The sequence below is a fragment of the Ochotona princeps genome, chromosome 7, assembly GCF_030435755.1.
Source record: "Ochotona princeps isolate mOchPri1 chromosome 7, mOchPri1.hap1, whole genome shotgun sequence".
Lineage (NCBI taxonomy): Eukaryota > Metazoa > Chordata > Mammalia > Lagomorpha > Ochotonidae > Ochotona > Ochotona princeps.
In genome coordinates this window covers 4,832,898-4,843,840 of record NC_080838.1, presented here as the reverse complement: position 1 = coordinate 4,843,840, position 10,943 = coordinate 4,832,898, and positions in this window count along the sequence as shown.

Genomic DNA, 10,943 nt, shown 5'->3' with positions numbered 1-10,943 from the left:
GCATAGAAGGAACAATCCACAACATAATCAAAGCAATATACGAAAAACCCAACGCCAGCATTATACTGAATGGAGAAAAACTACAACCATTTCCACTGAGATCTGGAACAAGACAAGGATGTTCACTGTCACCACTGCTGTTCAACATAGTACTCGCAGAGGCCATAAGACAAGACAAAGAAATTAAAGGAATTCAGATGGGAAATGAAGAAGTCAAGCTTTCACTATTCGCAGATTACATGATCCTACAAATAGAAGAACCAAGAGACTCAATACAGAGACTGATAGAACTAATATGGGAGTTTGGTAGAGTGGCAGGGTACAAAATCAATGAACAAAAAACAACAGCCATAGTGTATGCAAACAGCCCCAAGATGGAAAAAAAATCTAACCAGCAGAATGCCATTCAAAATAACAGGGAAGAAAATTATGTATCTAGGAATAAACCTAACCACAAATGTAGGAGACCTCTTTAAAGAAAACTACAAAGAACTCAAAAAGAAATTGAATAAGACTTTAAAAAATGGAGAAACATCCCATGCTCCTGGATAGGAAAAATCAATATCGTCAAGATGTCCATACTGCCAAAAGCAATATACACATTCAACGCAATCCCAATCAAAGCACCCAAAACATTCTTCATGGAACTGGAAAAAATAATACAAGGGCTCATCTGCAAACACAAAAAAACCACGAATAGCTAGAACCATTCTGAAGAATAGAAAGTTAATATGGGGGAATCTCAGTTCTGGACCTCTGGAAATAGTATAGGGCGGTGGTTATTAAAACAGCATAGAGATAGAGAGGAGGACCAATGGAGCAGAATAGAAACAACAGATTGAAACCCACGCAGATACAGCCAAATAATCTTTGACAAAAAAAAACAGATGACAACCCATACAAATTGGAAGGTCTCTTCAATAAATGCTGTTGGGACAACTGGCTAATAGGCTGCAGAAACCAGAAGATAGACTCACATTTCTCACCATACACTAAGATCAAATCTAAATGGATAAAAGACCTAAATCTACATCCAGAAACTTTCAAACTTTTGGACAAAAATTTTGGAAACACCCTGCAAGATTGAGGTGTAGGCCCTGACTTCCTAAAAAAAAAACAAAGGAAATAGCAATCAAGACCAAAATAAACAAATGATACTACATCAAACTAAGAAGCTTCTGTACAGCAAGGGAAACAATCAACAAAGTAAAAAAGCAACCCACAGAATGGGAGCAGATCTTTGCACACTACATAGGAAATAGAGGCCTAATCTCCAGAATATACAGAGCTCTCCAGAATAACCAAAACAACAAAATAAACAGGCCACTCAAGAAATGGGCATGGGAAATGGGCAGACACTTCACAAAGAAACAAATCCTAATGGCAAACAAACATATGAAAAAATGCTCAAGCTCTCTGGTAATAAGGGAAATCCAAATTAAGACATCAATGAGCTACCACCTAATCCCAGTAAGAATGGCTCACATTCACAAAACCACCAATAACACTTGCTGGCGAGGATGCAGGGAAAAGGGAACCCTTCTCCACTGCTGGTGGGGCTGCAGGTTGGTGCAATCTCTGTGGAAATCAGTATAGAGAACACTCAAACAACTGAAAATCTGCATACCACATGATCCAGCAATAGCACTGCTAGGAATATATCCAAAACACTTGTTTTATGAGAAACCAACATGCACCCCTATGTTCATAGCAGCACAATCAATAATTGCAAAAACTTGGAAGCAGCTGAAATGCCCATCAACAGAAGACTGGATAAGAAAGCTATGGTTCATCTACTCCATGGAATACTACTCAGCTATTAAAAAAAAAAAAAAAAAAAAAAAAAAAAAACAGAATGAAATGCTGTTTTTTGTGGTCAAATAGGCCCAACTGAAGCCATTCTACGAAGGGAAATGAGTCAATCCCAAAAGGTTAGATACCACATGTTTGCCTTAATTTAAGATGAAAGGCTGTCAATCTGAAAAATAGTACCTGTAAGATGTAATATTATTTCAACCTCTAACATCCTGTATCTCATGCAACAACATAATGTGATGTAATCATTGAACCAACAATCAATGTGAGGCAGACTGCTCACGATCTACATCAAAGAACTGTAAAACCTAATGCACTTTTAAGATCCTATGCTTTCTCTGGCCCTTTCCTGCTCCCAACTTTGGGTCACCACCCTTTCTCGTAATGACCATCAGGATCGCTCCAGAAACCCCTCAGAACAAACAAGCAAACAAACAAACAAACAAACAAAACTAGAATAGATAGACAGAGAACAAGGAAAGCTTAGAAACAGACTGGAAACGGTCAACAGGGATGCACTTATAACTCACTGGGTGGGACACAAAGATTAATACTACTCACTGGGGAATTGAAGATTTCTCTGCACACCCCTCCTAAAAATATTCACCTAAACTGTTGACATATGTCCTGTTAGAATTATAGAGTTAGACTACCCAAAAAACAGCCAGGTTCAGCGAAATCAGGCTTCAATGATATAAACTGCTAAATACTAAAATTAAAATAGACATGAGACAGCTGAATAGCAATCTAGCCATTTTAAGGTGTATAGAACGTGGTTGAATATAAACCAAAATTGAAATGCCTATGAAGAAGCCACAGGTTGTGGTTGAGAACCTGCATTTTCCTATTAACATATTGTTAATCAATACCATGTCAATTAATGCCATAATGTTGTAAATTGTTGTAAATATTATGTTGGGGTTTTTAACTGATTGGGATGATGCTCTGCCAGCTCTGCCTTCAGACCAGAGTTGGTCTTACCAAGAAACCATTGAACTTATCAGGAAAATTGGATGCTGGACTTTATGCTTGGTAAATACCTCCAATGAAAGAATCTCAACTGAATTTGAACTACGGTAATGCAACAAGGTGGAGCAATTCACCATGGGGGGAGGGTTTGGGGAGGGGTGGGGGAATCCCAATGCATATAAAAATGTATCACATAGTGCAACGTAATTAATTTTTAAAAAGGGGAAAAAAAGCTCCCATGCTTCTCAGTAATGGGGAAGGAGAGCAGAGAAATTTTCCACCTCCCTAGAATGTGTGAGGCTGATGTAAAGCACAACCTATCAAAAACATAACAGGTGACTTATGGACAACAGACTCGAATCAGCATTAGCTAATAGCAAAACCACAAAGGCATATGGGGGATATCAAAAGTGATCCTGACAACCTCTTAACAGGAGGTCATATGCACAGCAGGGGGGATCCCAGAGTCGAGCAGGTGGACAAGAGGAGACTTGTATCCCAACTCTGGAGACTCCTGGATCCTCACCAAAGACTATCAGTATGTGCACCAAGAACTACATCCCAACCGCCAAGGAGACCACGGGGAATTAGGGTGCCTTCAGAGACTAAGGCATCCATTCCCATTTCAATCTCCCACATGGGATAGAAGAAGTCCAAATCCCTCTTCGCAGAGCCCAGTGTCACCGGAACAACAGCCAGGAGCCCTGAGCAGTCTACAGAAAGAGAAGAACAACAAACTTCCTACAACACCAGGGAGAGGAGCTTTCTCTGGTCCTTACTTAGTCCCAATACTGGACCCCTACCCTGTCTTGCAGTGACCATCAGGGTCACCCTGGAGTCCCCCCCAAAACAAAACAAAACAAACAACAAAAAATTAAAATAGAGAAGAACAAGAAAAGCTTAGAACTAGACAAGAAACGATCAGTGGGGATTCATACATACCTTATGAGGTAGGACACGAAAATAAACTATTCCTAACTAGGGTATGGAGGATTTCTCTGCGCACCCCTCCCAACAGTGTTCTATGCCTCAACAGGTGTCACATGCCTTGCTAAAGGTATAAGCCAGTCTAGACTATCCCAAAATCTGCCAAGTTCAGTAAAAATTATGCTTCAACACAATAAACTGCTAAATACTAAAATGAAAATAGACATGAGACAGCTGAATGGTATCCTATAGCCAATTTAAGGTAGACAGAAGTCAGTTGTATACAAACTGTAATTGAAATGTTAATGAAGTAGTCTCAGGATGTGGTTAAGAACTCGCATTGTCTAACATATCAGTCACTCAATACAATGTTAATTAACCCCATAATGTTGGAAATTGTTGTTGATATTGTGTTATGGCTTTTAATTGGTTGGGACGATATTCTGCCAGCTATATCTTCAGACCAGAGAAAGTCTCCCCAAGAAACTGTTGAATTCAGGTGGGCAATAAGATACTGGACTTTATGCATGACGCATGCTTGCAATGAAAGAAACAAGACTGGAATTGAACTGTAATACTGCAATAAGGTCGAGCAATCCACCATGGGGGGAGGGCACCGGGAGAGGATAGGGGAACATCAGAGCCTATGACACGTTATTATAAAATGAAATGCAATATATATATATAAACATATATATATATGTATATATAAAATCTGCATCTATACTGAACACGCATAGGTACAGAAAGAGGTACATGGGGAATAATCCAACTACATATACCATTTCACTCAGGTATTGAACATCTGTGAATTTGTGCATGTTTGCAGAGATCTAGGAAACCAAGTGACAACTATAATATTTGTCCTATCATATCTGTAGAATTTCACTTCCTCAAGATTTCTCAATACTGTGCCATATCAGAATTTCATTCTTTTTTTAAGGTTAAGTAGTGCTGAATTTCACGTAGAAGCCACATTTTGTTTGTTCATTTTTCTGTTGGTGGCCATGTAGGTTATTTCTACCTTTTGGATGTTCTGAAAAAATGCTGTTACAGGGCCCGGCGGCGTGGCCTAGCGGCTAGAGTCCTCTCCTTGAAAGCCCCGGGATCCCATATGGGCGCCGGTTCTAATCCCGGCAGCTCCACTTCCCATCCAGCTCCCTGCTTGTGGCCTGGGAAAGCAGTTGAGGACGGCCCAATGCATTGGGACACTGCACCTGCGTGGGAGACCCGGAAGAGGTTCCAGGTTCCCGGCTTCGGATCGGCGCGCACCGGCCCGTTGCGGCTCACTTGGGGAGTGAATCATTGGACGGAAGATCTTCCTCTCTGTCTCTCCTCTGTGTATATCTGGCTGTAATAAAATGAATAAATCTTTAAAAAAAAATGCTGTTACAAACATTGATGTTAGTTTGTGTCTTTCTCCTCAATTCTTCTTGTATACTACTAAATAGAATTTTGGGGTCAAAAATGAAAAAATACCTTATAATTCTTGAATACATTTTTTTAGCTTGACCCAGCCCTGCTTCCTGCTTTTTGTTTGTTTCTTAATGATGACAGAAAATATCTTCCAATTCTGAAATTCTTTCTTCTGCCTCATTCATTCTGTTGTTGAGACTCTCCACTGTACTTTAAATTTGCTCTACTGTGTTCTTAATTTCTGATATATCAGTCTTGATTTGATTCATTGCTGCTATTACTTGTGTAACATATTCCTTAAATTCTTTGAACTCTTGTATTGTGCTTCTCATTGTTGATGATAAGCTTTATAATGAGTTTTCTGAATTCTGTGTCCCCCATTTTCTCGATGTCTTCCTCAGTAAACTCTTAGGGTGGGCGAGGCTTTTGCTCCTTAACACTAACCCTAACAATAACACAAAGACTGACCTAACCCTAGCCCCAAGCCTAACCCTAACTCTAAACCTAATCCTAACCCTAACCGAAAACTCAATCATAACCCTAACCCAAACGCTAACCCTAAGCCAAACCTAACCCTAAATTTACCCCAAACACTAACTCTAACTCTAAACTAAGTCATAACCTAACCCTAGCCCTAAACCTACACATAAGCCTAAGCCTAACCTTTACCCTAACATTACCATTAACACTAAGCCTAACCACAACCCTAAAGATAACCCTAGACCTAAAGCTAACACTACGCCAAACCCTAACCATTGGTATAACCCTAACCCTAACAACAAGCCTAACCCAAACCCTAAACCTACTAACCAAAATGCTAAGTCAAAACCTAACCCTAAGCAGAACCTTAACCTTAACCCTAAGCCTAAACCTAAGCTTAAGCCAAACCTAAGCTTAATCCTAATACTAACCCAAATACTAGTCCTAGCCCTAAACTGAAGCAAAACCCTAACCCTGACAGTAACCATAATCCTAATGCTAACCCAAATTTAACCCCATTCTGAACTCTAAACCTAACCCAAATTCTTAAACGAACTCTAACCCAAAGCCTAACTCTAAACCTAAGGCTAAGCCTAACCCTAAATTTAACACTAAACCTAACCATAAACTTAAGCCTAAGCCTAATCTAACCCTAAGTGAAAAACTAAGCCTGACCCTAAGCCTAGCCCTAACTATAACTTTAAAAATAACCCTAACCCTGGACTAAACTTAAGGTAAGCCTAACCTTAACCATGTAACCCTAATCCTAAGCCTAACCTTAACCCTGTCCTTAGCCCTAACCCTGACCTTAGCCCTAACCAAAACTCTAATCTTAACCTATCTATCAGCCTAACCCTACACCTAACATAAGCCCTAATACTAATCCTAACCCTAAACCTAACAACAAATATAAACCTAACCCTAACAATAAGCATAATCTTAAACCTAACCATAACCCTAAATCAAATTCTAACCTTAACATGAACCATAACGCTAATCCCAAGCCCCCGTAAGCATAAACCTATCCCTAACCCTAAGCATAACCCTAACACAAGCCCCAACCGTAATCCAAGTAATAATCCTAATATCAACCTTAAGCCAGAACCTAAGCTTAAGCCTAACTCTAACTCTGAAAAAACACTAATGCTACCCCTAACCCGATCCCTTACTCTAAGACTAACACCAAACTTAAACCCTAACATTAACCCTTAGCCTAAACTTAAGCATATGACTAAGCCTAACCCTAACCAAAACTCTACTCCTAACCCTAACCCTAAGCCTAATGCTAACCCTAACACTAAACCAAGCCTAAACATAACCTGAACCCTAAAACCTAAGACTAGTCCTTATCCTAACCCTAACACTAATCCTAAGCCTAACCCCAACTCTAAGTGTAATCGTAAACCTAACCCTAATCCTAACTCTAACCCTAACACTAACACTAACCCTAAGGATAACCCAAATGCTAACACTAACTAACCCTAACACTAATCCTCAGTGTAAACCTAACCAGAAACCTAATCCTAAACTTAAACCTAACATTAACCCTAACCCTTAGGCTAACCCAAACCCTAAGTCTAACCCTAATCATAAGCTTAACCATAACCCTAATACTAGTGCTAAAACTAATGCTAACCCTAACCCTAAAACTAAGAGTAATTCCAAGTCTGAACCCTAACACCAATCCAAAGCCAAAGTTTAACACTAAACTTAATCCTAACACCAATGCGAATATTAAGCCTAAAACTAATCCTAACCCACACTGTAATTCTAACTCTAATCATAATGATAAACCTAAGCATAACCCTAAGCATAACCATAACCCTAAATCCTAAACGTAACCTAACACTAAGCTAAAGCTTCACCCTAACTCTAACTCGAATCCTAAACTTATTATAAGCCTAAGCCTAACACTAAACCTAACCATAAACCCAAACCTGACGATAACCCTAAACCTAATACTAATATTAACATTTTGTCTAATACTAACTCTAAGCCTAGCCCTAAACTTAACCTTAACACTAACACTATCCAAAACCACAAACTTAACCCTAAACCTAAACCTAACACGAAGCCTAACCCAAACCCTAACCCTAACCCTAACATTACATCTAACCCTGGGCCTGACACTAACTGTAACCTAAAACTAACCATAATGAGAATCCAAACTCTAACTGTAACCCTGACCATAACCCTTTCCCTGTCATTAACACTAGACCTAATGTTACCCTAAGCACAACCATAGGCCTAATCCTAAACCTAATCCTAAACTAACAGTCATCCTAACCCTAGCCCTAAAACATACCCTAACCCTAAAAATAACCCTAACTTTAACCCTAACACTGGACCTAACCCTAACATTAATCCTAGCACTAACCCTAACCCTAGTCCTAACCCTAACTGTAACCCTAACCCATGTTCTAACCCAAACACCAACCCTAGCCCTAACTGTAACCCTAACCCTAGCAATTACCCAAACACCAACACTACTCTAAGCCTAAGTGTAAGTCTAACCCTAACCCTAACACTATCACTAACACTAACTGTAGCCCTAACCATAACCAAAGGCCTAATCCTAACCTAACCCTAATTCTAACACTAACTCTAAAACTAATCCCTCACAGAACCTCTAACCCTAACCCTAGACTTAACCCTAACCCTAACCCTGACACCATTTCTAAACCAAACACTAGTCCAATTCCTAACCCTAACCCTAATCCTAACTGTAAACATAACTGTAATAGTAATCCTAAATCTAGCCCTAATCATAACCTCACTTTAACCTTAAGCCTAACCCTAACCTAACTCTAATCCTAATGCTAATCCTAGCCCTAACTGTAAGCTTAACCCTAAACCTAACACTAACTCTAAACCTATGCTCAACCATCGGCCTCACCCTAAACCTAGCCCTATCCCCAACCTTAACACTGTTTAACCCTGTCCTTAAAACTAGCATTAAGCCGACTCATAACCCTAGCTTTATTCCTAAATGTAACCTAACCCTAATTTAATGCTAATCCAAACCATAACTGTAACTCTAACCCTAACCATTACTGTAGCCCTAATCCTAAGCATAGTGCTAATCCTAACCCTAATTCTAACCCTAACCCTAGCCTTACCTTAAGCATAACACACACACATGCACACACACACACACACACACACACTCATTACAGGGCTAAATCTCAACCTATCAATACTAACTCTGAACACCAATGGCCTAAACTCCTCAATCAAAATATATATAGGTTAGCAGAATGGATCAAAAAGCAAAACCCAACTATCTGGTGCCTACAGGAGACACACTGAATCAACAAAGATAAAATGAAGCTGAAAGTGAGAGAATGGAAAAATGCATCTCATGCTAATGGAAAGGAAAAAAGAGCAGGTGTAGCTGTTCTAATTTCATATGACATAGACTTCACTATAAGAGATATCAGGAGAGATAAAAATGGACACTTCATAATGAAAAAGAAAGTAAAGAAATAACAATAATAAATGTTCACACACCAAACACGAGAGCACCTAGCTACATGAAACAATTATTGATGGACTTAAGAGGAGACATTAATGCCAACACATTCATTGCAGCAGATTTTAACATCCCATTAACATCGCTAGATAGATCAACAAAACAGAAACTCAACACAAAAACAATAGAACTCACACAGACAATAGAACAAAAGTACCTAATTGATGTATATAAAACTTTCCATCCCACGGACACAGAATATACACTTTTTCTCAACTGCACATGGCACTTTCTCCAGGGATGACCACATGATAGGGCACAAAACGAGTCTTACTGATTTCAACAAATAGAAATCATGCCATGCATCTTTTCAGATCTTCAGGGAATGAAACTGGAAATCAACAAATCAAAACACCTCAGGGAATATGTAAACTCTGAGAAGATGAACAACATGCTACCAAATGAGCAATGGGTCAGAGAAGAAATTAAAGAAGCAATCAAAAAATTCCTTGAAACCAACCTAACCCTTGTTGACTCAACTACAACATACCAAAATTTGTGGGATACCGCCAAGGCAGTTTTGAGAGGTAAATTTATTGCAATTGGAGCCCATGTCAAGTAGCAGGAGTGAAAACAGACATTAGAGCTCAGTATACATATGAAGCATTTAGAAAATCAACAACAAAACATTCCCCCAAAGAACACAAACTTGAAATTATCAAAAGAAGGGAAGAAACTAACCAGATAGAGACCAAAAAATCCATACACAAAATCAATGAATCAAAAAGTGTGCTATGAAAAAATAAACAAAATAGACACTCCATGGACCCAAATAACAACAACAAAAAAAGCGGGAGAAAACAAGAATCAATAGCATCAAAGATGAAAAAGGGAAAATAGTAACGGAAACTGTAACCTAATCCTAGTCCTACGACTAGCTTTAGCTCTATCCATAGGTCTACTACAAATCCTAACACTATACATAACCCTAAACCTAAGCCTAGCACTAGCCTTAGACCTAAGCCCAGGCTCTTGGCCTTACCCTAACTTTAGCCCAAACCTTAACCCTAGCCCTAGCACTGCCACTAAGCCTAGTCCTAGTCATAAAGCTAAAAATAACCCTAATCCTAACCCTAATCTTAACCCTACCACTTACCCTAGCCTTAGCCCTAACCATAACCCAAACCATAATCCAAACCATAACCCTAATCCTAGCCCTATGTAACCCTAACCCTAGCCCAAGCATTAGTGCTGGCACTAGCCATAGCCATAACTCTGCTAACTCTAGCTCTAACCCTAACCCTAACCCGAACACTATCCCTAGCCCTAACCCTAACCCAAACCCTAGCCTTAGCTCTAACCATAACCCTATCCCTAAACATAACTCTTAAACCTAACCCTAGCCCTATCCCAAACTGATGCCCTCGCCCTAACCCTAAACCTTGCGCTAGACCTATCCCTACACATAGTGCTAACCCTAACACTAACTCTAGCCCTATACCTAAAACTAACCCTAGTTTTATCCTTAGAGCTAGCCCATGCCCAAACGCTAGCCCTAACGTTAACTTTAACTATAAACCTAACCATACCCTAGCCCATGCCCATGCCCTAGTACTGGCCCCAAACATAAGCATAACCCTAGTCCTAACCTTTACTCTAACCTTAGCCCCAGCATTAGCCCTAACCAAAACCGTAACCTAAATTTAGCCATGTATCTACCCCTAGCCTTAGAATTAGGCCGAGCCCTATCATCAAACCTGACCGTAAATGTAAACCTAATACTAGCCTTAGACCTAACCCTAATCCTGGGCCTTAATCTAACCTTAGCCTTAGCAAAGTTCTAGTCCTAACCATAACAGTAACC